The sequence below is a fragment of the Pleurodeles waltl genome, chromosome 1_2 (genome assembly GCF_031143425.1).
Source record: "Pleurodeles waltl isolate 20211129_DDA chromosome 1_2, aPleWal1.hap1.20221129, whole genome shotgun sequence".
Taxonomy (NCBI): Eukaryota; Metazoa; Chordata; class Amphibia; order Caudata; family Salamandridae; genus Pleurodeles; species Pleurodeles waltl.
This window is the reverse complement of record NC_090437.1, coordinates 687,586,773-687,614,731: the sequence shown is the minus strand read 5'-3', so window position 1 is coordinate 687,614,731 and position 27,959 is coordinate 687,586,773.

The following is a 27,959-nucleotide window of genomic DNA, read 5'->3' as shown; positions in this document are numbered from 1 at the left end:
TTTCCTTACTGGCTTTTCAGAAGCTTTAGTTCTAGTGGTTTCTTCTCTTGTATGTAAAGCATGCAATCTAGTACCTTCAGCTATGCCTTTTCTCCATACCTGTGCTTTACTATCCCATATTGCTTCCACATAATTTCTCACTGCTCTTTTAGTTCTCCTTGCAAATGTATCTTTATCTTCTTTTAGTGCCATTCTCTTCCATTCACCTAATGCCTCAAATTGTGTAGGTTTAGGAGATGGCTTAATTTCATGTGAAACATCCCTCAGTTTCCCAAGAATACCCAAATTAAATGTTTCCCATCTAGGAAAGCTGAGGGGCATATTTATACTCTGTTTGCACCAAATTAATGTCATTTTTTTTTTTTACTCTAATTCAGTGCAAAACTAACTCCATATTTATACTTTGGTGCTAGACCCCTCTAGCACCAAATTTATGGAGTTAAAGTCATTTTTTGAAAGTGGAGACCTACTTTGCCTTAATGAGATGCAAGGTAGGCGTTCCCGTGCAAAAAATGACTCTATGGCCTTAACGCCATATTTAGGGGCATATTTGTACTCTGCGGCATATTTATACTCTGTTTGCACCAAATTAGTGTCATTTTTTTTAACTCTAATTCGATGCAAAACTAACTCCATATTTATACTTTGGTGCTAGACACATCTAGCACCAAGGCCTTGATTTAAACTTTTTTTGCACCGCATTAACGTCATTTTATGACGCAAAAGTGGCGCAAACTTACAAAATATTGGCCCTTATTTATACTTTTTGCTGCAAAACTGCACTAACTCAGTTTTGCACCAAAAAGTTTAGCACCGGCTTGCACCATTTCTGTGCACCAGCCGGGCACCATATTTATGGAATGGTGCAAGCCGGTGCAAAGGGTAGGCTAGAGTTTTAAAAAATGACTTTAGTCGGGTGGGGCTGGCAGTATAGAAGAAGAGGGTTTAGCACCAAAAAATGGCTTTAGGCAGGTTAGAGTAAAAAAAAAATGACTCTAACCAGATTAGCGTCATTTTATGGTGCTAAACCTACCATGCCACATGACTCCTGCCTTAGAAACGGCAGGAGTCATGCCCACCACCCCAGTGGCCAGCACAGAGGACAGGGGTCCCCTGGGCATGGCCATTGCACCCTGTGCCATGTATGGGGGCCCATTTCAGGGCCCCCTATGGCACTTTCAAAAATAAAATGCACTTACCTGTACTTACCTGGGATGGGGTCCCCCATCCTCGCAGTCCCTCTAGTGTGGGTGGGGGTGCCCCTAGGGCCTAGGGAGGGCACCTCTGGGCTTATTCCATGGTGTTCCACCATGGAAATAGGGCCACAGGTCCCCTAACGCCTGCCCTGACCCCGGTCTTAAAAAATGGGGCAAAGCAAGCTTTGCCCCATTTTTTGACCCCTCCTCCCTCCCTTGCACCATTTTTACATGGGAGTATAAATATGGTGTTAAGGGCATAGAGTCATTTTTTTGCACGGGAACGCCTACCTTGCATCTCACTAGGGCAAGGTAGGTTTCCACTTCCAAAAAATGACTTTAACTCCATAAATTTGGCGCTAGACGGGTCTAGCACCAAAGTATAAATATGGAGTTAGTTTTGCACTGAATTAGAGTTAAAAAAAATGACGCTAATTCAGTGCAAACAGAGTATAAATATGCCCCTTAGCGTAAAAAAATGATGCTAATCTGGTCAGAATCATTTATTTTGACTCAAAACTGCCTAACGTCATTTTTTTTTAAGCTAGCCCACCCTTTGCACCGGCTTGCACCATTCCATAAATATGGTGCCCAGCTGGTGCTAAAAAATGGTGCAAGCCGGTGCAAAACCTTTTTGGTGCAAAACTGCCTTAGTGCAGTTTTGCACCAAAAAGTATAAATAAGGCCCTCTATGTCTCTTCATTTTCAGTGATCTTATACCACTGACGAAGCCAAAAAAATTGATGTGATCCTTTCTCAACCATCATATGAAATGCTGGCATACCATCCGGAGGTCACAAGATCAGTGTCCTGCAATCAAAGGAACTGATGGCAGCCTCTAACACTTTGATGTACCAAATACTGTCACTGATGATGTGCAAATTATTAACTGTCCAATCTGCAACTCACAGGTGACCAAATAAAGGTACTTCATGTGGGGCTGGGCGTTTGTCCTACTTCATCTCCTGACTTTGCTCAAACACATGTGGATTTATATAAATTTGTGAGGCGTTTGAAGCTCAAAAAACACTTTGAGGAACAACCTGCACAGCCCTTTCAACCCATGTCATCGGTACCTGCTAGCAATAAGACCATCAAGCACACCCAGGACATTCACTTATTGATGTCCCTCAAACAAAGGGATCCACCATCACTTTCCATGGAAGACATATTAACACATCTTAACATCACTCCTAATTTAGGTTTAGACAGTGGCCTAAAACCTAAATCTACTTTCATGGCTTCACTTCCAGTAATCAAACTAATTGATGTATTTCACAAGGCCATTACTTAAGACCTCTATAAATTAGAGGATAGACACATCCCCTGAAATAACAAAATGGAGACCAGCTTGAATAGTTGCAAGTTTACAGCCCTAAAAGAACTAAGCAAGACTACTGATTTGGTCATTCGTGAGGCTGACAAGGGAGGCAATGCGGTGGTCAAGAATCGCTCTGATTACATCACTGAGCTTTACAGACAATTAGCTGATAGTCAAGCATACGTTCAGCTTAACGCCAATCCTATCAGTTCTATCACCAACATCATTCGCAATAAACTAAGACATTGGCGAGACTTGTGTGTCCTCACAGATTTTGAATATAGATACATGATAAACACAACACCATGTGCACCATGCATGTACATCTTACCTAAAGTACACAAACCAGGTATATTTCCACCAGGGCAGCCCATCATTTCAGGCATAGGTTCTCCAACTGAACACATTTCGGAATTCATCAATGGATATTTGCAACCACTAGTACAAAATCTCCCTCTTACATCTGCGACACTAAGCACTTATTATGCCAATTGGAGGACATTGATTGGACAACCGACTGTTGTTTTGTAACACTTGATGTCAATTCTTTGTATACTTGTATTCCATTAGAAATGGGCATGTCTGTTCTCACCTCCACTCCTTCCTCTAGGGATGCCACTCTGTTCGAACACACAGAGATGTTGATCGAACTTACGAGATGGTCTTGGAAAACAATGTATTCTTACATGATGGGAAGTGGTGCAAACAGATACAGGGTGTAGCCATGGGGGCCAAATTGTCACCTTCACATGCCAATCTCCACATGGGTCATTTTGAGAAACACCACCTATGGTCATCATGCCCCCATGAGTTATCAGACCACATCTTGTATTGGGGCAGATACATTTACAACATCTTTATAGTTCGGACAGGGGGCACAAAGAAATTTGAACTGCTGTTTAACCACCTTAATGACAATGAATACAATATACAATTTACCCAACACATCAATGCCAAACAAATTGATTTTCGTGATCTCACCCTATACAATGAGGGTTCCACAAACATGTCTGGACTCTACAGGAAATCTTCAGCATACAACTCCATTCTACATGCACATAATGCTCATCTGTCTACTCAGGTCAATGCTATACCACTAGGAGAAATTACTATAATACGATGCAACTGCAGTCATGACCTTGTGTTTGCACAGGAGCTGGCTATAGTTGAACAATGTTTTCATCGGAGGGGGTACTCAGACCTGGTTTTATTCAAAGCTAAAACTAGGATCATAAACACTTCACGGGAAATTCCTGTTGACCCACAGGACTGCCAAGCAGTCTAAAGATAGGGGCATGACCGTGATTACTAGATATAATGCATAGAGTTCTGCCATATACCGCATCTTAAAACGTCATTGGCACTTGCTTCTACTAGACAAGACACTGGACAAATTTGTCAACACTAGACATCAAATCATGTATAGTCATGGGTGACTCCAAGAAATAGGCTCTGTCTTAGCTATATTGGCTCGAACACACAAGACCAGCCCAACAACTGGTTACCTCCCCAACCTGCAGGTTTCTATAAATGTACATGTTGTAATGTATATCAATTCGCCATGGGTAAACTGGTGGAGTTTTCACATAATTCTGTACATGTGCTTTGTATACAGTCATTCATTAACTGTAACATTAAATTCACAGTATAATGTATTGTCTGCAAATGTGTTTTGATCCATGTAGGAAGTACAGTAGCATGTCCTTCGAAAGAACGCATACAGGAACATATCAGAGCTATTCGAAACAACAACCCCAACTACCCCTTGGCAACCCACTACAACTGTGCACATGCAAGATCAGAGGGGATTGGTATTAGATTCCATGGAATTACATGTATCACGAATGACATGAGAGGAGGTGATATGGTTGCTAAACTTAAAAAATGTGAGGCAAAATGGATTATCAAACTACATGCGGTGGACACAGTTCTCAACACCAATGGATAATTGTATGTGTTTCTCATAATTTGTTCAATACCTGTAACAATATGTAAGGCGCTGTGGGTAAGATGCCAGTGAAATAAATACTTTGTTCAGTATTGCCTTGCTCATGCTTCATAACGTTGACCAGGATCAAGAACAGTTTTGTATTGTGTTTCTATGTATTTATTCTGACTCACAAGTGCCTTGTATGGCACCAGTTTTGTACTGGGGTTAGTTTTGAATTTTTTTGTGCATCTTTATGTATATTTTATGTATTTACTATGTTTGCGTCTCAAATTCCCTGGACTCTCCCATCTACTTCTGTTTTGTCCAAATTATTGTACACCATTCTCGTTACTAACATCTTCATCATTTGGATGATACTTCTTACCTTTTCTATGTCTTAGGGTTTCTTATATGTTTATTCCTTGGAGCAATTCTCATTGGAATTTTCCATTTAGCCCATGTACTCTTCTTCTTGGTTATATACTGACAGCCAGTATGGGCTGTATAGGCCACCATAAACATTTTTCTTTGTGTATACTACATTTGTGATACATATGCTACCATTCATCCATGTGATGGAATACGTACAAATTACTTTTTGCTCCAACTGGCTTGGGCTCAGTTATTATTTCCAACTGGTTGTGTGACAATATGGCCACCTTATTGACTTAAGATTCTGGACCATGTTAGGAGTTATCTTCATTTTGCCCTACATTGTATACTACAACTAAGCCGTTTACCCACATGGGCTCATTACGGAGACAATAGCCATTCCTGTATTTATATTTGTGTTGGTTCATTTCAGTGAGAGATTTAGTCTTACCCTTGGTGCATCTGTGTACTCTGAACCAGATGGCCGCCATGCTCATGGGGTCATACTTTGGTGGTAGCCCTGTCCTTTTTTTGTTTCTAAATTGTTTTACCTGTCTTCTTTGCAGCGTCCACACACTTTCGGGATGCCATTCTTGATCTCCAGACACACCAGGTAAGTCGAATTCGAGGTGTTTTGGTTTCGCACTGTCTATATTTTTAGCCACATATGCGAACATATTATCAGATAGGAAGACCCCTGGTATGCTTAGGAGAGCTTTTTATAATTTCTGACACTGCTGTTTATAGATTTCTTTGGTTGTGCCACATTCCATCAGGGGGTCTAGCCCTTTTTTTACTCTTTCGGCCACATTTATGGCTCTACATAAATTTTGCACGCTTTTCCATCAATACGAACACATATTCCCATTCTATACTATTAGGTGGGAATCCCAGTTTATGGATTCATAACATATTTGTCCTCTCTCTACATTACCTTCATCACGTTGATTTTTCACATTTTATTGATTACAACTCTGTTGTGTTTATTTCTCTACACCTCAGTTTGGTTTCTTTTCTTCCCCCTCCACTCAGGATTGGACTTATCATGGTCTTCTAGTTTGTTATTGACTGGCACTTGCTTTCGTCACAGGAGTTATTGACTGGTTTCCTACAAACCTGTTAGTTATGCTTATCATAAGGGAAGTGAGTGGTTTTTCGCTCATCTTCACATATCTGTTACAGTGGCTTTCTCTTGCCGCATTTGACTAACTTATTATATGTTTTGTTTAGACACTGGAGTATTCTTACCTACGAGCATGATGTTGATTTCATGATATTATTGGTTTTAGACATAGTGAGGTACTGAATTTTCTTATAAATATATATATATATATATATATTTTTCTATATACTCTTTGGTTAGTTTTCTAAGGACATTGCGCTCAGACAATCTTGAAAGGTATCTACACCGTTCAAACAGCTTTTTTAGTCAATTATCCCCATCCACTTTGGTTTGATTCACAATGGATCGGACCACATATGCGTGCTCTTGACTTGCATTCTTTTCCTCTTTTTATTCACACTATTCACTGATCTTATTTTCTTTCATGAAATAATCGCACGTATATACAATTTATTTTTGTTGCTCCTCCTTCTCGTTTGTAGGGTTTCGAGAGATGGCACACCTACATTATTTCTATACTTATTATACTTATACATTATGCTATCATTATCCATACTTGTGCACTAGGGTTTGTCATACATGTTTCTATAAATTTTTACAGCCTTGAAAAAGTCACGAGTGTAACAAAACACGTGTTGGCTGTGGTTGTTGAATCATATTAATCTCGCCACATTGATGTGTATACCAACAATAAATGAGATCTCACTACAACTGAACTCATCTGGATGACTTTATTAATATGGAATGCTTGGGAGTGCTGCTGTATTTCTAGGATCGTACCCTCCGAAGGTGTCTCTTAGCCTTCTCTAACCGGAATCACTACATCACCTCCTATTAAGCTTCTTACAGCCTTTAGGAACTTCATAATTCTGAATTTAAATATCTCAAATCTAATATTAAAATCATTGCATCTAAGTGTTTTTAATCTGTTGCATATATGTCAGGACTCAAACTCCCCCTTAAGTTGAAACACAATACAGCTCATAAACACAATCAAGAAATGACTGTGGGTTTCTTGCCAAACTCCAACCAATCACAGCACAGCTTCAAACCAACCAACCAATAGCAGCGGGGTACATTATTACAACTTACTCCATGCAGCTGTTGACCCTCCTTTACAATTTTCTTTTTCCAATGAACACAATTCTAACTAAAAAATACAAAAGACTTTAATTATTTTCTGCTTCTTTGAAAAGAAAATCGAAAGCACAATGTCAGCAGTTGGAACTAAGTATTAAACCTTTTCCAATTCTCAACCACAAAGACATTTCTTTCACAATGATGAGTTCTCAACCTGCGGGAAATCACCTAATCAGTGTTGTATCACATTTGTGCATCACGTTTCCCAATACCAATCAATATTAGTACACTCACTACAAAGTATTATTATGTCCCTTTCTTTTGAGCAAAGTCGGGGATGTCTCACGACTTACACTTCTCCTAGCAGACAAAGGCCCTCATTCTGACCTTGGCGGTCTTTTCGCAAGACCGCTGAGTTACCGCCGCGGTGAAGACCGCCGACCGCGGCGGTGTGCCGCTGTGCGCATTCTGACCGCTGGGAGCGTTCCGCCGGAAAACCGCCAGCAGCCACACTGGCGGTCGGCGGGAAAGTGGAGACTGGTCAACCTCCACCGCCACGCCAGCAGAACACCGCCCACAGAATTACGACCCACATTTCTGTGTGGCGGTCTTCTGTTGGCGGTCTTCTGTTGGCGGTCACGTCCCTATGGCTCCCGTCGCCTCCCGGAGGACCAACGCACAAGGTAAGTTGATCGTCCGTGAGGGGAGGGGGTGGGGGGGTGTTGTGTGATGTGGGCGTGCATGGGGGTGTGCGTGTGAGTGTGTAGAGGGGGTGTGTGAGTGCGTGTATGCGGGCGGGGGGTGCTGCTGTGTCTATGGGTAATGTGTGCTGTTCGGCAGGTGCGCATGTCGGCATGTATGTGTGCGGGTATGTGTCCCCGTTGTGTATGTGTGTGTAGGGGGTGTGTATATGTGCATGTTGGGGGTGTGTGCATGTCGGGGTACATGTATGTGCATGTCGGGGTGGGGAGGGGGTTCGTACCACCTCTGGGGGGTGGCAGGGGGGTGGAGGGTGTGGGGGGAGGACTCGGGTGGGTAGTGGGGGGTGGGGGAGACCCCTATCAGTGCCAGGGAAGGAATTCCCTGGCCCCGATAGTGGTTACCGCCATGGTTCGCACGGCGGTTCCCGCCCGCAAGAAACCGCGGCGGTAGGCAGGGTCATAATACCCTTGGCGGTCTTGGGACGACCGCCGGGCCGGAGTGCGCAAACTCCAGCCCCGCGGTCATGACCGCCGCGGCGGTCGGAGTGGAGAAGTAGCGGTCAGAATGCCATTTTTAATACCGCCGGTCTGTTCGCGGTCCGACCGCCGTCTCTCCGCCGACCGCCAGGGTCAGAATGAGGGCCAAAATCTCTTAATTTTCTCTTTATCTGTTTATTTCTATTCTTATCTCTATTTCCCAGGATCTAACATAAAATAGCAATTGTAAATTGATTCAACATAAACAATTTCACTATACATCACAAATCACCATATTTATTTTTGATGCATCAACCCTATTGATACTCACACACATCAAATTTGCAACCATCTCCGCAACTGCAAACTGGAACTGCTTTGGAAACCTCACCAACATCAGCCTTTGCAATCAGGTTCTAGGCATTGAGCAGGCAATACATTTTATTTCTAACTCCCTAATCTCTATTTAGTTATTGCAGCTCATTTCTCCTAGCACTCTAAACCTTACCTCTGTTACCAACGTTTTGCAGCAGCACAACATTACTAACTTCATAAATACGTGGGCCCTTTTAGGCAAATTAATCTTGGGAGTGGTATATAGAAACCATTGGCTGCAAATATATAACTTTATTAGTCATACATTCATTTATTTTGTTTTGCAATCCTTTATTGAAAAGAGCAACACAAAACAATACAAAAGGAAAAATGTTGGGGGAGTATGAGACATCAAGAGGTCAGTAGCAAAACCATTACATTTTCACCAGTATACAGTCCAAGGTGCAATAGGAATACACAACTCCGATCGAGGAGTATGACTAAGATTAAAACTGAAATTGTTGCAAAAGCCCCTGAGGGTGGGCCTGAAGGCATTGAAAGTAAATCTGGGATAGGCCATGCTGGGGCGTTCAAATACTTGCTAGGGCATTGGTACAGGGGTGGGAGTAATCAGGCAGTGATCAGGTCAAGGCATCCGCATATGCATCCGTGGGAGAGCGTCTGAGGGGGGAAGGGATTGAAGGAAAGAGTAAGGGGGAAGAAGAAGGAAGAGAACGGATGAATGTGGGAGGGAAGGGAGGGTTTGGTGAGGGGAGGCTTGTATCAGCAGAGGTGAGGATTTATGGCTGCGCAGGTCTGTGCCTCCGATGGATGTCATGGGGCACTGTTGAGCATGGCTGGTGGGTGAATCTGGAGGGGTAAGTGTGTGAAAGTGTATGTATGGAGGACCCGGGATTAATGTGTGACATCATGAAGAAAGGGCACCCAAGTTTGAAGGAAGGTCTCTGTTCGGTCCTGCAGGTTGTAGATGACTCTCTCATGGCATGCTGTCTGATACATTGCCGAAAGCCATTCATCATGAAAAATGGGCTTGGGGGAGTGCTAGTGATGAAGTATACATATCTTGGCAGTGGCATGTTCGCTATGTAAGAGACAGGTCTGCGGGCAAGAAATATCTGGAGACTCCGCTGTGCAGTGTAAAAAGATCAGGGGGTGGGGGAGAGGGTTCGCAATCAATTAGGTCTCATGCAACGTGCTCCCAACTGCGTCCCAATAAGGCCGAATTGAGGGACAGTCACACAGAATGTGCAAAAGGCCACAGTTGGCATGGGGGTAGCGCCAGTAATTTGCATGAGGTAATAGTCCCACTGCCATTAATTAATTTCTATAAGATTCAATGCTGAGAGTTTAAAGTAGTTTAACTTGTTTATTTAATATAATTGAAATTGTTTTACTAGTCAATACTTTTACTTAACATTGCGTAAAGCGTGTCCTGAAACATTTTCCTACTCTAAGTGATTCAGTCTAGTCAGCAAAAGATTTCCGTACTCATAAAGAGTACAGTATTATGTTTTTGTAAGAATTAGTCTCGCCAGCCAAAGAAAATCTAAGAAATGCTGTTGCTCAGACACATCACAAAAGTAATTTATTTCGTGCTATCTTCCTCTCACTCAGCCACACAACAATCATCTCAATAAGCTTCTGATTATCACAGTTGCTAAGTTTAGTCCGGTCGGACCCTCTACCCTGGAACGAATGTATGTCGGAACGACACCTGCCGGAACAACGAATGCCTGGACAACGAGTCGGAACAATGACCTCGTTGGTACCACTAATGCCTTTACCATGAATGCCTTAACAACGATTTTTCGTTGTAAAGGCATTCCTGGTAAAGGCATTAGTGATAGGCATCCATTGTTACTGCATGTGTCCCCTCTGGCCCCCACTCCACCCCTAAAAACTACTGCAACTCCCCACCCCCCTAAAACCATACCAACCCCCCACCCTTGCCCCTAAAAACTACCCCAACCCCCACCTCCTCCCTAAAATTACTGCGACCCCCACCCTACCCCCAAAACCTAACACAACCCCAACCCCCACCCCACCCCTAAAACCTAAAATCCCAACCCCCACCGCCTCCCCTAAAACTGACCCCCACCCTACCCCCAAAACCTAAAACAACCCCACCCCATCCCTGAAACCTAAAGTACCCCAACCCCCACCCCTAAAACTACTCCGAGCCCCCCACCCCGCCCCTAAAATTACCCAACCCCCAACAAACCCCTAAAACCTAAAACACCAACCCTCCACCTGCCCCTAAAACTGACCCCCACCCTACCCCCAAAACCTAAAACAACCCCAACCCCCACCCCATCCCTGAAACCTAAAGTACCCCAACCCCCACCCCTAAAACTACTCCGAGCCCCCACCCGCCCCTTAAATTACCCAACCCCCAACCCACCCCTAAAACCTAAAACCCAACCACCCACCGCCACCCCTAAAACTGACTCCACCCTACCCCCAAAACCTAAAACAACCCCAACCCCATCCCTGAAACCTACAGTATCCCAACCCCCACCCCTAAAACTACTCCGAGCCCCCCACCCTGCCCCTAAACCTAAACCTCCTAACCCCCCACCCCGCCCCTAAAATTACCCGATCCCCAACCCACCCCTAAAACCTAAAACCCAAGCCCCCGCCTCTAAAACAGAAAATACCCCGACCCCCCACCCCGCCCCTAAAACTAAAACCCCGACCCCCCACCCCCGCCCCACCCCTAAAATTGAAAATACACCGCCCCCCCCACCCCGCCCCTAAAACTAAAACCACGACCAGGAGTCGGCCTTAAGGGCATTTCCCCCCTGGAACAGTGTGTCCTGCTTCTTCTCTCTCTCTAGCAAAATGGGGAGCTCTCGTACTGAATTCTTTAACACTCTCCTCCTCTTGTCCCCTCCTACTTCTCTCTTTGCCTTGGACACTTTAATAATGCAATTCATTAAATACATTTTTTATTACAACATTTCTTCTTTTGCAGCACATTCTCAAGGGAACATAGGAAATCATTTTGTTGTAACTGTTTTTTAACAATAACAGCACGGAGTCAATAATGCAGTAGCAACATGTGCTGTTATTCCAATGCATGCTTTGCTTCTGTAAAATAGAATATTTGTATACATTTTCCTATCGTCATATCCTTTCACACAGTTTTTTTTACCTGTAAACCCATTCATAAAAGATGCAATTTTATAAAATAATGTTGATAATTTGTGCATTCCAAAGCAAATAAAAAAAGAATAATATAATACTGCCTCTTTTGCTAGAATAAGAAGAAGGTTTGTATCATGCACTGGCCTTGTAAAAGTTAGGATAGAAACTTTTACATCAGTTAAACTTTAAAGAATGTGTTAATGATAGCAGTTGACCAAATAAGGCAACATAAGTCATGCAGAGGTTAAAGCAATTGCACGATTTTGAAAAAGCAGCTTTGGTTGAGGGCTGTCAAAGAATGTTGTTATTTTTTTGAAACCATAGACTTGCTTTTTCCTAATTTCATGGTTTTTGTGGGCATTATATTCAAGTTTGTATGCATGGCCTAGCCTTCATGTCCAGACATTAGTGTCCCTGTGTACTCTTCACAGAGTGATAGTGACGTTCTGTAAGTTTTAGTGCTCATTTCAGTGAGCGTGTGTCCTTGTGTTCCCATGTCTAAGGGCCTGATTCACAAAGAGTCCCCTTAATCGTGGTGGAATGTCTGCATGGCACACTGCAGAGAGTGCACCGTACAGAGACTCTACCAAAGGTATGAGTCTCCACCATGGCTGCAGGGGCTTTTTCCCTTAACTGTTTCAGGGTCAACCTCCCAATATCAATTTCAGTTAGCCCTTGTCAGCCAGTGTCCCCATATTGGTGTTGAAATGTCAATATTCCCGCATCTTTGTTGGTGCCCCCATTTAAACTTGTATTACTTTGACATTTTTATTGTCCATGTGTCAGTGCCCCAGGCCCAATATCCCCAAGTTAATATCTGTGTCATTAATTAAGTGTCATCATTCCAAATCATTATCCCCTTTTAGGTTTTAATGTTCCAGTGACAATGTTTTATAGTATCTGGGGCTGAGTCCCAGAGGCTCCAATTGACTTCCCAATATTCATGCTTGTGTTCCGGTTTCAGTATTAATATCCCTGTGTTCCTGTGTCAATGTGTCCACATCAGTACTCTGGTGTCAGTAAACCCATCAGTATCTATGTGCAGTTGTTGATGCTCCAGTGTCTGTGCCACCTGTGGCAATTTCCATGTGTCAGTGTTGTTGCTCTAGCACCAGCAATGCAGTGCATTGCTACCATTCTGGTACCTTTGTGTTGTGTCACTTCCTAGTGTTAGTGTCAGTATCCCTTTGTTGCAGCATTCATGTTTCAGTGTCCCAATACTGTTGGCTTTGTGTCAGAGTCTGACCATTAGTATTTGTTGACTTATCAGTGCTCGTGAGTTAGTGTACTCATGTCAGTATTAGTGTATAGTGTCAGTATTCATCTGTTTGTTTTCCCTTTCGGCATCCCAGTGTCTATATTAATATCCTTATTTCCCCAATTGCCCATGTCCTATAGTCAGTGCCCCAGTTCTAATGTTCCTATGTTAGTTCTTCTTAGTCATTGGCAATGTGCCAAGGTCAGCATCGCAGTGTCAATGTCCATATGTTATTTTAATTGTCTCTGTGTCATTGTCCTCTGGTTCCAGTATCAGTATACCCAGGTAGTGTTGCTATTGCAGTAACCCTCTCCAGTGTTGTAGTGGCCAATGTTAATGTCAGTACCATAGTTGCAGCAAAAATGCCTGTATTTCTATGTCAATGTCTTAATGTTATTGTCCTTGTGTCAGTATCCCATTGGCCAATTTTACAGAGAAGGTTTTTCAAAATGATTGTTTGACTAGCTTAAATCTGTGCGTTTCCAGAATCCCTCTTAGAAGCTTCTTGGGAACAGAGGTAGTACTTGTCTCTGATTTCAATGGTCTGAAGCTAATTCAGAGCCCTGATCTTTCTATGTTTCTTTTCATCTTGGATTTTAATGATAGCCCTTTCATGGCTCTACTCTCTTTGGTTAAATTGGTTTCAGGTTTTCTCTCTTGAACCTTTCCAATCATTTTTCCACCATGTGTGGTGTTTGCCCTCGTTCTTCTTTCTCTATTCTATTTTATGTATATTGTAAGAAATTGGTTAGTTAAGGGGGGTGACTACCCACCTTAAGCAATAAATGCAGTCCTTGTCAGAGTAACCCCTCAAAGTCACTAAACTAACCTGAGCTCAATCCCTTGGTAGCTATCGCACAGAGCAGACAGGCATGACTTGGAGGCAATGTGTAAAGTATTTAAGCAGTACTAAACAGTAATTAAGACAAAATAAAGCACAAGAAATATCCCAAATGAATTTAGAAAACTAGAGTAATTTGTAATTAATAAAAGAACACCAAAATTACAAATTCTAATAGCGGGAATAAACAAGTAGAATTTTTAAATGTTTAACTTAAAAATAGTGGCAAAAACCATTATGCACCAACTGCGGTCAACTGGTCACAGTAGACTGGGAAACAGGCACAATCTGAGGGCTACCGGGATGGAGGGCAAGTCAGACACAGCAACCAGGTTTGATCTGGCTAGAGGTTTTGCTTTGGGACTTAGAGGCTGATTTAAATCTTTGTAATATAGTTACTCCATCGCAACAGCAATGGAGTACTTCGACTGCCAAGATAATGGCCCCCACCCAATTTAGATGCAAGTAAATGATAGGTTTAATCACAGCAAAGGCTACTCTAACCCTGTCCGATGGCCCTGTGGAGTAAGGCCATCAAAGAAATTCAAGTCAGTTTTCTCTGCCCATCACCACCAGGAAAACCCTGGTGATAAGGGGCAGTGAAAACTACTGAATGCTCCCCTCACCATGGTAGAGAGTTCCCATGGCAAGGGAAGAATCGTCTTTTTTATTTTTGAAAAGAAAATCCAATTTTCAAAAAAGAAGACTGTTTGGTGCAAGGCTCAGTCATGTTGACGGAGCCTTGCACCAAACAGCAAAATAAATTGACAGGAACCGCCGTGACAGCAGTTCCTGAAAATGCTTTATAAATGATCGCCAGCTTGGCACTCATTTAAAAATATGGCAGGCAGTCCCTCCACCAGGACAATAGAATAATTTACCCTGGTGAAACTACAGGCTATCTTCAAAGATATAAATAGTCCTTTGGTTTAAAAAACTGGAAGTCAAAAATCTTCAATGCGGCAAGGCAGGCGTCTGTAGCCAAAGAGAGTTCCAGAAGGCTGGATAGTTGTTGGACGAGGTCCCGTTATAGCTGTTGAATAATGTGAATTTCGTGCCCCAGGTGTTCTGTGCGAGCCCTTCACTTGAATTCCAGGCATTCCAATGGGGTGATGATAATTCCTCAATCCTGCTGAGGACTAACGTGACCGCGATGAAGAGTACACTGCCCTCTTGCAAGTCCTCAAAGGGAAAGGGGGTTTGGGAAGAGAAAAATAGAAAATACCAGCTTGTGCTTCATGGACTGTAGAATCGGTCTGTTGGGTGTATGAACTTCTGATTTCTTAAAATACTGGGTTCTTGTTTTTTTAGGATTCTGGGCTGTAAAAGAATGATTTCATTAATACATTGAACTTGCATAAACTATTGTACATTGCATAATGTCAGTTATTGTTCACACATTGTGCATACATTTTTATGAGGCTGAACAAGTCTCTTCCTCTTTTATAATACTTTTAGAGTCTCTGAAGCAATGTCCAAACTCAAAAACAATCAACTTGACTAAAGGGCTTCTTTGTGTTCTGGGGTAATCTCTTGCCAATAATAATTCTGATAAACTTGCTCTATTTCCAAACTCCTAATTCTCAGAGGAGTGCTTGGGACAGGAAATACGTCTTTCGTTAATGTCTGTTTAGCGGTATCTTTGATTTCCACCCAAATGATAAATCACGCTAGTTCTTATTGTCATAAATTATTTAAAAGATATAGCTCTGTTTTGTTTCATTTAAGCGACTAATCTTTCATTACCTTGAAATGAAGTTACTTGCTTGAAAATTTCAGAAGAACCCAAACTCTGTGTTTTTTCACCTTTCTTATTTTCTCTCTTTTGCAGGAAATATGGGATCATCAGCAGAAGATGGAAGAGAAGAGCCAGGACTCCGCAGGAAGCTGACAGGAGGGCGAGGATCACTGGAACTCGACTGGTTGCTGGTCAGAGAACAAGGAACACTAGAACTCAGCTAGAGGCAATCTGGAGAACAAGGAACTTGACCTGCACTGGAACTTGACTGGAGGTAGGCTGGAGGACAAAGAACTTGAGTTGACTGGAAGCAGGTGAGCAGAGCAATAGGCATAAAGCCAAGCAAGGCCTCAGACTCACAAGAATTCTTAAATAATTAAATGTGCACATGTGCAGTTTGGCAGTTGATTGCTTGTTGAGGAAATGAACACTTATCCTCCTGATTGTGGCATATGTTTAATACAGATCACATTGTGAAGAGAACATGTTTTGGCAGTTACAGTTGGAACAGGTGGAATACAATGTGCATAATCAACAAGCACTGGTTATAATAAATGAGACATTTAACAAGAATTGGTTATTGCAAACTTGATATTCAAGGATATAATGAATATACCCAAATAAGTCTGAATGTTGCTAGCAACAGCATCTTATTGTAATCAAGCTCATGGATGCACTAGTGTACCTACAACACCAGGAAAGACCGCTCACTGGCTGGATTCTTTTGGTGTCTTTGCCTGATCATGAAAAAGTCCAAGTGAGAGAAACCTCAATCTTCAGCTCAGCAATAGTCACTTTGGTCGGACCAGCTTATCAGATTTGTCCAGGTCCTCTGGAGGTCTCCCGAGTCAAAAAATGTCTACATCCCAGTTTTTCAAAGGTGGAAAGAGATGTCCAGGCAGACACAGCCAAGAAGGGTTCCAGGACCAGGTCACAGACAGCAGGTTTAGGCCTCCTCTGATATTCCTCAGGTCTAATAATGTTCTGAGAAGGGTACAGGTGATACCACATTTTCCTGGCTCCAGCTTGTGGGTAGAGGTGACTCCAAGCTACTCCCGATCAAATGGGTTAAAAGGTCCTAGGTTACTCTTCCCACGTTTGCTGCATTTCTTGTACCTCCTACTTCAAACAACCCCACAGTGTCCCTTTCTGCCTAACTCCAAGATGATAAAAGCCTTCTTCTCTTGTGCAGAGCCCATGTGTCAACCCCACAAAAATGGCCCCGGAAATGAGCAACCCCTCCTCTTTGGTCACTGTAAACTAGTTCTGTTAACAATTCCCTTCCACTAAGATTAGTGCATGCCTGACTGATGGAATAAAAGAGGGGGACCTGTTCAGGTGTCATCTGATATCTGCCTGCGACAGGTGAGGCGCATTTGAAGTAAATTATGTTCCTGGGCACAGCCCAAATAGTCGTCCTGCCAGAGGAACAAAACTACCTTTGCACAGTCCAACCTTTGCCTCTGCTCTGGGTGCAATTTTTACACTTCATTCAGAACTTAGGCATTTAGGGGACTGCTGCTGGAGGTTAATGCAAATGAGCATCCAGAGGCTGTAAGCAGGGAAAACGTAACTTTCTAAAGGTTCCATTTCTTTAATATTTCTGAAACTATTGCGTTGGGCTTCCAGTAAATATATATAATAAAGGTGTAACCATGCTTCCAGCTGGTCCCTACTGTGACACAGAATAATTAACATTTAATATTGCTTCCTAGTGTTTCACTATGGGTCAGACAGCCCCCCTATACTGAATATAGCTTCTGGGTACTAGCCACTGTAAGACCATGTTAATATTGCATTTCTACATGTCCTACATTCAAATACCATGCACCTTGCCTTAAGTGCTGTAAGACCTAGTAGTGTGACTTACTGATGTTTGAAAGGGAGTTTTTGAATGTCAAAAAGGTTTAATTTGACAAGTCTAATAGGAGTGTTTACCCTGCTACAGTGGGCCTGAACTCATATTTACACTGTCACTGTAGGGGATTGCACAGCAGTTTATTAGTGGCATTTTTACTTACAGGCCTTTGTTACACCTAGTACCAAATAGTAGGATTTCTTTGTAGGTTAAATATGCCAATTAGGAACATGTCAATTCAACCATGTTAAAAAGGGAGCAGAAACTTGCACCCACAGAATCTAAACAGACTGAAAGGTTATGGTGGCTTCTGGGAATGGAAAAGCTTTTCGGAGGAGCCAAGGACGAAACTAAAGACTATACCGAACAACATGCCCCTCTTTTGGGCTATTTTCAAACATACTATAATGTGGTTTCTTCTTTGGGAACGAGCCCCATCTGAAGATACAACCTAGTAGGGGTATCAACAGTGAACAGTAAAAAGTAGAAATGTTGCAAGAAGGATGGATCAATGACAAGAGGGAGGGACAGGTTCTTTTGTTAATTGGGGATGGAAGGGTCTCGGGGGGATAGGAGGGAGTTTTGTTATCAAGTGTTGTTGTTTTTCCTCTGAAAAAAGTTGCCAAATTGCCAATAAAAATGAATTAAACCCTAAAAGAGGGAGCAGAGGCACTTTACTACTGGGTTGCAGTAGTAAAGAGCAGAAACAGATAGGGCACAAATCTGGAGGTATACCAGGCAAAAGATGGTAATTTCCTACTCAAATGTTCAGCCTTTAGCATTCCTTAATAGGTCAGTGGTTTCAAGGAATTCAGATTTTACTACACCTTCATCAATGTCAAGGGAGTAGTCAAGCACCCACTAAACCAACTTGAACAGGGGTGTCAGGTGGACAGATCAACTTGAATTTTATGGCTCTTTTAACTTTGAACTGTGGCTCCAGAGGTAACAAGAGCTTAAGCTAGTAAAAATAGACAATAACATGATACAGTTGTGGGTGTGGGCCAAAGGGAGTTGTCAGAATACCTTTCAAAGGGCCATGGGGAGTGCAGGGGCTACTGGGCCCAACCGTGAGGTTGACGCGTTTCACTCCTGATGTCCTGGGGCCCTACCTACTATGGATCCTGCTCAACTGGGCCAAGTACCCCTCATGTACCTGACTCTCAGTGGTAGCTTTAGTTGTGCAGTCAAGGCAATCTCGGGGGAGGTGTAGGTGCATGTCAGTGATCATGACCCATAGCTCAAAATGCAGAGTGCATAAAATAAATCAATGTCCAGCCAAATACTTGCTTTTATAAGAAAAAGTCGTATTTTATTTCTAATTCTACGCATGAAAAAAATATGACATCGAGAAGTAACAACACAGTGCCCGTTGAGGTGAGGGCTCTAGTAATTGTCAGGCAAATTCCTGTCCCGCCCTCCATCATGTAACATGTCCAGGGTTACTCCCCATTCACTGGTGGCCACATCAGGAAATGTAAACTATTAGGTGTACTCAAAAGGTCTCCCTTCTGACCTATTAAGAGCTTAGTGAAAAGTGTGTATTGTGCTGCAGCATTGTTAGCAGCAAATCGCCCGGGGCCCCAAAGGCTCGGTTTCAGGCATACCCACTCTGGCAATATGACATTGTTTAGCAGTGCAGCAAGCGGCCTCTCCTTGGCTGCTCTTTAGTCCAGAACCTGTATGACAAAGTCAGGCTGCTCACAATGGACGCAGCAGCACCCGGTAGTGCAGGCTCTTCCTGCCAAGCAGTTGGTTTCCAGTGATTGGAGCTGTTGCTGATCGGCACACAAAAGGTAAATTGCTCTTCCCCCTAGCGGAGGGGGGTGCTGGTGTGATTCCCTGGCTCCCAACCAGAGCTCCAATGAGGGCACCACATCATCAGTGCCATTTCAGTGAACCTTGAGGAATTTGTCAGGTGCAGATTACGGCGATCAGGCTTGGCCCTCTGGTCACAGCAGTTCTTTTTTGGTCCAAAGCTACAGCCTGAACTCTAGGCCAAAATGGTGTCAGTAGCCCTGCCTAGAATTAAGGGTTGCCAAAGTACTCACAATCAGGGTGCAGTCTCTCCTTAGGCAATTGTCCTCACTAAGATGGCCTTTCCTGCCATACAGGTTCATTGCTCTCAGCAGTCACAGGGAATGCGGACTTGGTCCAAACACATTTCACCAGTGACCCCCTCTGGAATACAGGGTCACCACACTGTGGCGGTGTGGCTTTATCCTGACCACCCAGTGTGTCTAATGTGGCTCAGAAGAACACAGCCCTCTCCTTGCATACATGGGTTACAGAACGGATGCTTCACATGGGCAATGGCCCGTCTGGGTTACAGCACCACACTGCACTCAGGGAATCCTCATGCAGGGCTTCCAACTGGACCTCACTCCCTCTATTCCTCTCCTCTTCCTAACAGGGCATACCAGTCTTGGCAAGCAGGCAGGAAATGGTGCACCAGGACAGGTGCTATTGGTGTCCTTGGTGATGTCCCCTCACCCAGCAGGGAAACTAGCAGGCCTTTGCCTCCAGCCCTTGTCACAGGCAGAAGTTTTGCAGAGCTTCCTCTTCTCACACATCCTTCTGGTGGCTTGGCAGATTTAACATTTTTGGGACTCAACCTCCTCTACTTATAGTCCATTTCCAGACAAAAAATGTCATTTAGGGCCTGGCTGTTTGAAGATTTATGTTGGGGTTCTGCTTCTTTTAAAGTGGACACTTCTCCTTCTTATCTTCCTTCATGAAAGAGGTCTGTCTCAGCAGGCATGAGTCGAAAGTTAATTGCCCACAACAAAAATGTATGTGAGTGGCCAGAGTTTGCACCACAGTGTGGTGAATCCATATTAGTTTTATTGGGAAGCTGGAGATTAGCTTAGCCCTTTGGCTTGCAGGCCTTTGCCCCCATCACCCAGTGACTTTTAACGTACTTAGCTTGCTCTGTTTTAGCCCATTTATTTTCATTATTTCTTTTAAGATGGTTGCCATTGTTTATAGTTATAAAAATGTTTTGATTTGCGTTATCAGTTCCACTCTGGGATGGCGTCGCTATCAGCATCATAATAAAGTGATGTACGTCGATTTTCACATCATATGCCTTTCTCACTTACATGTGATATGAACATAATGTACACTTGTTGGGGAGTGTTTACATATTGCTGCCACAAGTCTGCCTCCTTATCAATTGTTTGGGAACATAACTGCATCAGGGGTCCTACATGATCTGTATAAATATATTTCACATAGACAAGGTTATCCGAGGGATTCCTACCAGATGCCATCTACGCCATCTATGCTGCACGTCACCTCGCTGCAGAGATCAGCCTTCGTGTCACCACGGAGTCTGACCTAGAGACTTCATTCCAAGGTAACAAAGGTTGGAGGTTGCTTCTCATGGCAGGGGTCTTTGTCTTCACGACGCTCATTTTCACAATTATGCGTCTGTTATTATTACTTATCCTAATCATTGCAGCTCATGTATCTTACCGTAGATTGCAGTCTTTTCAAGAAATATATTGAAAACTACTCTGCATCTCCTTCATTGCTTGTGTGTGACTGAGACTTATTGCTAACGTGAGAAAAGGGTAATTTCCATTCCACCACAACTCCCCTGAGATGCTGGAATCTAGAGCCCATGCGTAAGAAATCACCTTTCACGGTCTGGCTTTTTGGTGAGGTACTGCTTGTGAGCCGGGAGAGTTGGGCCGACAGTTGCGACTTGTTGTAGGATTGGCCTAATCACTTGCAAACAAAAGTGCTGTCATCCTTAAACCAACAATCTTGCCTAGGAGCGAGAGTCCAGCTATGACATGGCGCCACCAACGATCATGTTTTGGCACTAATTTACATATATCCTGAGTATCCCTGACTGACTCACAATAGGTACCCTAAGTACCATTTTACGGAGATATCTGTGGACTTAGGAACAATCCTCCTCAGCTGAACAGGGAGTACCTAACTTGGCTGTAGGTTGTCCAAATTTGAACTCTTAAAAGGGCTTCTCTCCATTTGGTGTTCCAACTCTGCATCCATTATTCAGCATGGCTAATGCCTTAGACATTTCAGAAAATGTCAGACACGCATTAACACAATATTTAATAGCCCATGGCTTCGTAGATAAGGGTGGGGAGAGATACTGCTTCCCTATCAAGAACATAAAAATTGGTTCAATGGCCCCCTACCACATGTAATACAACCTGTGGGATTAGGTCCCTTAAGTAATGACGGACCAATGTGGCTATTCTTTGCCACATACACACCACATCCTGGTGTACAGGCTATGGGAATGGCTGACGTATGCACACTTCATAATGAGCTAGTACAACTTTACAGATGATTAATCCAATTTGTTATGCGAATATTGAATACTGCCCCAGCTCGGCCTGCAATGGCTGGTCACCAATTGGCCATCACTGGGATTAACCCACAAACAGTACATTCTATCATGGGCAAAGCACCCACAGAACGTCAGAAGATTCCATTCTGGATAGCACAAACAGCTAACCAGCTGAGAGCAGTGTTTCCCTATATTGGAGCCCAAGATAAACACAGAATTCTCACAATGTGCCTGCCATTCGGAATGGTGCCTTCAACGGGAGACTGCACCACATGGGGTACAGTCTTCGCTGCAATTTACATTACCACCCATGGTACCCCAACACTTGGGAATTTATTGGAAGTGTTAACAAAAAATTCAAAATGAACATGGGGCTCCCCTAGCCCTGGATTTGGGGTTCAAACTGATGTGAAACTTTGACACCATCTCCTCGAAGATACTCAGTAACATTAAAGGGAAGCTGTAGCATTGGCTATATGCCAGCAGCTCCGAGAGATTCCACAGTTGGAACAGGAGCATCAACTACTGAAAACTATTTCTGATACCTATACTAGTACAGGAAGATATAGTTTGGGAGTCAAGCCAAAAAATCCTGAAATTCAGAGTACCACCCGTAAGCACAAGAGGGTTAAAAAAAAAACACTGGGATAAACAAAAAGAAAATAAAGACATATGAAGCCAGAGAGCAGACTTTCCGCATCCGGAGAGCTCTGAAAGGAGATATAACCTCAGAAACAGAGACGCTTTAAAGGCTCCTGACAGTTAAACAGATTCACGTCCCTCTCGTTCTTTTCAGGACACACCTAATAGACGCAGTGAGAGAGTGGGCCAGTCAGAGCAACATCCTCACTACATGAAACAGAAGAAAGACTTACAGCGGACTTCAGACAAGAAAGAAGATAAATCCCCCCCAAAAAATATCCACAATTAAAAAAAAAAAAGGTGGCAGCAATATCATCTAAACATGCCAGCAAACTTGAGAACATTGCTGAAGAACAAGAAGTGGACAGTAACCCTGCTGGACAGTGCGGCAGAGGTCACAATATGTCGCAAGAGTCTGAAAGATCATCTAGATGCAACAGCAAATAACGACTTTCTTGCAGTTGAGACTGCAGACGGTCATGTTCTCCCACCCGTCAGGATTTAAATATCCAGATTGAAGGAGACGTAGTGCACACTATTAGTGTTATTTTTTGGGATGCACTGAATTGTGACATCCTATTGGCACATAGAGACTGGCCACCTGAACACATCCGTAAGCTCTCACATGGGGAAGATGTCATCTTACCTTCTTTCTTTGACCTTGTTCTGGAAGCGGTAAAAGAAGACTACATTATCGACCGCTATACCGCAACCACATAGGGTGGGATAGAGATTCCCCCTACCATGTAATACCTAGTAGGTCTACACCCGAGCCTCAGCCTCAATATCCTGTTAAACACGAGGCTAAAGCTCCAGTGAGAGATATTCTCACTCAGCTAGAGTACCAGGGAGTAATAGAGCCCTGTGTCTCTGTATTGAATAACCTGTTATTCCCTGTTGCAAAACCAGACCATTCCTATAGAATAGTCTTAGATTACAGACACCTAAACAACTATACACACACATATGCAATACAAAATGCACAAAGCACTGCTCTAATTAACAACTATGGCCCTCATTCTGACTTTTGGCGGCCTTTTCAGAAGCCCGCCGAAGCCACAGGCACAAGAAGACCGACCACAATATTATGAGTACTGAAGGATTTCCACCACAAGTTGGGCGGAAATCCTCTAGTAGTCGTCCTGGTGGTCAGAGGCAAAGGGGTGGTTCCACCACCAGCTCTGCCCCGCCAAAAGGACTCCACCAGTCGTATTACAACCTGTAATATGACCTGGCGGTGTCCTGATGGCAGGGCACTGCCGGCGGTGAAAGCACCTGTTTCCGTTCCCTGCAGGACTACCTCCTCACATGACAAGGTAAGTCAATCGTCCTGCAGGGGAGGGGGTGGGATGGTGAGGGTTGTTGTGTGTGCTTGTGTGAGTGGGTGTTGTCTGCATGTGTGAATGTAAGTGTGTATGCATGTGTGCATGGGTGTTTGAATGTGTGTTTGAATGCATGTGTGTGTGTATGGGTGTTTGAATGCATGCATGATTGTTGAAGTGAGTGCGTGTTGGAATGTTTGTGTGAATGCATGTATGGATGCTTGTGAGTGAATGCATGTATGGATGCGTGTGAGTGAATGTGAGTATGGATACGTGTGAGTCAATGTGTGTATGTAAGTCTAGGTGAATGAGTGTATGCGGGGTGTGTGTGGTTTTGTGTGTGCGTGTACGTGGGGAGGGGGGAAGGGTGAGGGTGCTGTACTGGAAGGGGGAGCGGTGGGTGCTGGTACGAAAGAGGGGGGTTAGGGGCCATTGGGATTGCAAGTGGGGTTTGGGGAGTCATCTGCTGGTGACAGGAAAGGAATTTCCTGTCACCGGTAGCCTTTCTGCCAGGGTTTACATGGTGGTGCTATCGCCGTGGAAACCCTGGTGGAAAGCCAACACGTTAGACTGCCGGTGGTCTTCAGTGGACCGCCGGGTCAGAGATGCTCATCTGCAGCCTGGCTGTCCAACCGGCCTGGTGGTATAAACGTCGATGTGGTGGGTTGCCAGAGGCCAACCCGTCACACTCATAATGTGGCGGTCTTCACCTCCAGTCCGTTGGCGGTGATACCACCACCGTGGCCCTAGCTATCTTCTGACCGCAGGGGTCAAAATGAAGGCCATAGTGCATAAAAAAATATCAAACAACATTCGATATTTCCAACATTTCTTTCTGCCAAACTTTTGCGCATGAAAGTCGGGACCTAAGAGCATTCTCATTTGGGTCACAAAAACACTTCTGTCATTTGCCCCAGGGCTATAAGAACAGCCTATGGTTGTTTTCAGCCTGTGTAACATCATTATTGCATGATATTGATCCTGAGGCACCCTAGGTGGTTGATACCTATCTCACAGATGACAACCTCAACATTCATCTTGCCAGGGTGGATTTGATCATTTTAGGATTTGCAGCCCTTGGCTACAAATTCAATTTCAGAAAAACTAAGATAGCCTTTCTCAGTGTATTGTTCCTATGATTTGAGCTATCAAATGAGGGCAAGAGCCTGGCCCGCACTTTTTAGAAAAATGTGCTCAACTCCAACGACCAAATACTATCAAGAAACTGCAGTCTTTACTTGTTTTCTTTAACTTTGGCAGAACTTACATTTCTGATTATGCACAACTCATAAAACCACTCTATGATTTAATTTGCCCAGATTTCTCAAACGGACACTGGACAGATTAACACACACGTATTCTTAGAGGATTGCAGCAAGACATGCTAAAGGCAAAACACTTACACACACATGACAACAAAGCATATAAATCTCATTTATACTCCAACCCAGAACAACGCTTTGCACCCGCAGAAAAAAGCCTGACTACTGTAAAGATGGCTGTCATCAAGGAGAAGCCACTTGTTCAAGTGAAACGCATTATTGTTGGTACCCCGGTGCCAGCCTTAGAGGCTGTCACCAAAGCAAGCGTTCCTAACACTAAAGCATTACATCCATGCTGGATTCAATGGGCAACATCCCTGACTGCCACTGATGTTGATTACATCTTTGACCCAAAACTTCAAACACAAGAATTTATCCGATACGAACAGGAGTGCCCCGCACCTCTTAACATCTTGCCACTTGACAGATACCAGACTGTAATTTACACTGATGGTTCAGCACATCCAGCTGTAGGTACAAAACATTAATATTCAGCCACTTGCACAGCTGTGAGTGGAGTGATGAAGGATGGTGTATTCCACCCTCAGAATACCTACACGCAGACCCTAGGGGACTGCACAGCACAGTTGGCTGAGCTTAAAGCTCTTATCCTGGTACTAGAATATACGGATCCAGAACAACTCACATTGATTGTGTGTGATTTGTACTATTGTGTCCATAATGATTGTCTTAATCATTGGCGGTTGAATGGGTTCAGAGGCTCAAAGGGGAACACCATGAAACACAGAACTCTGTGTGGGAGGGTGGCTGATCTGAAGGATCAGCTACCAGATGACCATGTAGTACATACATTGGGCCACCAACTTGTGGGAGTACACGTTATTGGGAACACCTTGGCTGATGAAGCAGCCAAATCAGCAGAAGCTATGGCTTCTGTTGCTGCAGTGACTCGTTCTCATACAAGATTAGATAATGTACTTCAGGATGCCGTAAAAGCTCTGGCTGTGAGCAAGCCTCTTCCAAAAGCATGCCCTACTAAATATTCATATTATATCAGTGCACAAAATGTTTCTTTTGTCATAAATCCTGGAGGTGGAGATTGAGTGATCCCCAACCAAGACCAGAGATTAGAACTCATCACAGCAGGGCATAAGGGTGTCACATCTGCTCATGCTGGTATCGCTGCCACAATATTAATCTGACAGGAACGCTTCTGGTGGCCGGGTCTATATGACTAGACCAAGCGATATGTCCTTTGCTGTGATATTTGCCAGCAAATAAAGGGGTGAACCATCAAACTCCCACAGCAGACATCCCTCTTAGTGTCCAACAGGCCTCTACAATGTGTGTACCTGGGCCATTGTAGTCCCTTACAACCAGATGGTGCATACGAATACTTCTTAGTCACTGTAGATTCTTATTCTAGATTCCTGTGGGTATGGCCACAGAGGTCAGCTGAAGCTCAAACTGTTACAAAAGACTTGCTGGTCTTTATTGATAAATATGCGGTTGCAGCATTCCACTCGGACCAGGGCCCTGCTTTTGCCTCTAGGGCATTCAGGGACACAATGAGAATGGTGGGAGTTGAACTCTATTACTCTTCTTCGTATCATCCTGAGGACAATTCTGTTGTGGAGAGGAGGAATCATGACCTAAGCAGTCCTTAAAAGCTAGAATATTAGGTTCTGGCTGCAGTTGGCTTCATCACCTATATGGGGTCCAGAGAGCACTGAATAATCTGCCAGATGGTCCTTGGGAGGGTGCATCCTTATGAGGTCCGCTTTGGAATACCCACGTATGTCCCAGGTCTAGATGGCCCTGGTATGGCGGTAGCAGACACACCCTTTGACATAAATGAATGTCTCACAGTCTTACAGGAGCTTCAACAATTTTGTGATGATAATTCATCCGCCAAAGCAGCCACTTTAGGAATAAGGAATTTGCCAACAACTTCTACAGGCTGAATTCCTAAAACTGGGGCTCTGGTTTGTGAGAGGATTGATGTGAAGAAGGAATTTAGCCCATTTTATCCAAATTATCCTGTGCCCACCCGCTTGGCACTGACCAGTCAGGCTTAACTTAGAAGGAAATGTGTAAAGTATTTGTGCAATAAATCATGCAATAACACAGTATAGTACCACAAAAATACCCCACACAGTGTTTAGAAAAATATACAATATTTATCTGATAAGATGCAGGTCAAAATGACAAAAATGCAATACGTATATGTTGAGATATCACTGTAAAAGGGATATAAAGTGTCTTTAGTCTTTTAAAAGTAATCAATGTCTCTTTCAAGCACAAAGTACCTGGTTCACGTTCAAAATCTCCGCAAAAAAACGCAGAGGATTAGATGCGTGGAAAACAAGGAGGTGTGCAGCGATTTCTCGGGCCTCACATGGCAATGCGTCATTTAGCTGTCATGCAGGGGTGGCTGCGCGTCGATTTCCAGCACTCGTCGTGGATCCTTTTCGGGTTGAGGGGTTTTCGGACGCCCCAGGGGCGATGCGTGGATTTCCGGCGCTGACAAGATGAAGTCACAGGGGCTGCGTCGATCCAGTGGGTGTTGCATGGAAATTTCTACTGCACGGCAGGCACTGCGTTGATTCCTCTCTGGAAGTCGGGCTGCGTTGTTCCGTCTTGGCTATGCGTCGATTCAGTGGGCAATGCATCGAATTTCCGGTCTCTACGCTGGCGCTGCGCCGATCTTCTCGTTGCGAAATCGGGCTGCGTCGTTCGGCGTGCAGTGAATTTTTCACCACAGTGCAGGCTGTGCATCATTTCTGGTAGGCTGTGCGTCGATGTTTGCTGCACAAGAAGTCCTTTTTGTAGAGATTAAGTCTTTTTGGTCCTGAGACTTCAGGGAACAGGAGGCAAGCTCCATGCAAGCCCCTGGAGCGCAATTCTCACCACAGCCAGAGAGCAGCAAGGCGGCAGGACAACAGCAAGGCAGCAGTCCTTCACAGAAAGCAGTCAGGTGAATCCTTTGGGCAGCCAGGCAGTTCTT